The sequence below is a fragment of the Macaca fascicularis genome, chromosome 18 (assembly GCF_037993035.2).
Source record: "Macaca fascicularis isolate 582-1 chromosome 18, T2T-MFA8v1.1".
Classification (NCBI taxonomy): Eukaryota; Metazoa; Chordata; class Mammalia; order Primates; family Cercopithecidae; genus Macaca; species Macaca fascicularis.
The window spans coordinates 38,853,146-38,855,581 of NC_088392.1; positions in this window are offsets into that span (position 1 = coordinate 38,853,146).

Below are 2,436 nucleotides of genomic sequence, written 5' to 3' on the forward strand. Positions count from 1 at the left end.
TTTGCAGACAGTGCAAAAAAAATGTAAATAATGGAAATAACTTGATTTTTAAAATATTGATCACACGTTGAAATAATATTCTGTATATTTTGGGTTCATGCGATGTATTATTAAAGTTATTTTTTAAATCTCTTTTACTTTTTAAATGTGGCTACAGAAAATTTAAACTTATATAAGTAGTTTCCATTTGTGGCTTGCTCTGTATTTCAGTTGGACAATGCTGGTCTAAGGTGACCCTGTTAGAAACACATACAAGGAAGCCGATGGCTGGGGCTTCTGGAAAGGCTTTTTTTAAAAAAAAAGAACAGATTCAACTAGCATGTGTCTTTGGCTTTTTTGCTTCATCTCACTTTTTGCCAGAGATGTTTAGTTGCATGGCACTCATCATTGGGCCATAGGATGACAAACAAGAGAATGAAGGCCTGCACTCTAAGGATGTCAGAGGAGTAGAAGAGCCCGGGTTCTTCTCCTCAGTGCACACACATGCATATGGGAAAAGTTAATATAGCAACCTAACACGTTCCTTCTGTGTAACAGCTGCTGAGTGACATACTACATGTATTAGGATCTGAGCAGTGAAAAGGCAGGAAAAAGACACATGTAATTGGAAAACATGAGTAATCATTAGTAGAAACATAATGTCTAAAACCTTATGAAATTTCCCTCTGCTGGTTTCTACAGGCAAGAATTACACTGCAGATATAACTCCTGGGTTAAATAAAGTGGTCATTACCCTGCAACTGGTTGTGAATTTTCTGCGTGATTGAAAACAGATGTGCGGAAAGTCATTCACATACTTTAAACACAATACTCATCTTAAGCTTTGAAAAATACTGTGCTTTCTTGCATTTACCTTTTATCCCCTATCTGTCCAGCATTCTTGCTTGAATTGAGCTATTTCATCTTTAAATGGTGATATTTTGGGCTGGGTGAGGTGGCTCACTCCTGTAATCCCAGCACTTTAGGAGGCCGAGATGGGCGGATTGCTTGAGCACAGGAGTTTGAGACCAGCCTGGGCAAGATGACAAAACCTCATCTTTACACACACACACACACACACACACACACACACACACACACACACACACACAATTAGCCAGGCCTGATGGTGCATGCCTGTAGTCTTAGCTACTTGAGAGGCTGAGGTGGGAGGATCACTTGAGCCCAGCAGGCGGAGGTTGCACTGAGCTGAGATCGCATCCCTGCCCTCCAGCCTAGGTGACAGTGAGACACTGTCTCAAAAAAAAAAAAAAAAAAAAAAAAAAAAGAAAGAAAAGAAAAAAGGGAAAATAAAGGCCGGACGCAATGGCTCACATCTGTAATCCTAGCACTTTGGGATGCTGAGGTGGGTGGATTGCCTGAACTCAGGAGTTCAAGACCAGCCTGGGCAACATGGTGGAAACCCCATCTCTACTAAAATACAAAAAATATATATATATATATATTAGCTGGACCTGGTGGTGTGCACCTGTAATCCCAGCTACTCAGGAGGCTGAAGCAGGAGAATTGCTTGAACCCGGGAGGCAGAGGTAAACTGGAGGTTGCAGTGAGCGGAAATGGCACCACTATACTCCAGCCTCAGCGACAGAGTGAGACTCTGTCTCAAAAAAAAAAAAAAAAAAGCTACTTTGATCCAGTAATAGTTATAGTGAGACACTAAAATGTCTCATCAGTTAATGCTTAAAGGACCAAGGGGAATTATATACATCCCTAGGTCTCCAGAAATAATGTAAGTGTGTAGTTATTTTTCAAGTGTAGAATTTTTTTAAATGAATGTTAAAGTCTAATATATAGTAGGTCGGGGCACACAGAACCAAAACAGTACTATGAGTATCCTTACTACTATTAATACTACTCAACTACTAGCAGTTTATACTTGACATCCTCAATTTGACCTAATAAGAGTTAATGAGCTATTTTAAAGGAAGAAGTATAAATGAAGATACTATGACAGGTACAAGATTTTTGTGCATTTTAACAGTAACTGTTAGAAATTATTTTTAGCTCCCAACAATGGAAAACCCAATTAGAGTTGATTTATACAAATATGGGCTTTTTCACAAAAATATGAGGGTAGGATTTAAGGCTAAACATGGCTCAATCACTTTCTGGATAATCCTTGAGAGAAGGAAAGAATCTCTTCTAAATACAGGGTCTCTCCAGTAAATGAAGATAAAACCTGACAATTTTCGACTAGAACTATGGCTGAGGAAGAAATATAACTCCAAGCAGAGTATAAGTTATCCACAAATTAGACATCCCCATTATAGATAATCAGGGAATGATAGAAGGAAGGTTATTTGGATTCTTAAGGGATGGGGGTGGGAGACATGGAGGGAGTGTTAGAAAATTATCTGGACAAATGCCTCAGTTCTTCAAACTTTTTTTGCTTTTGTTTTATTTTTGTTCATTTAATTATTTACATAGAAGGAAAAA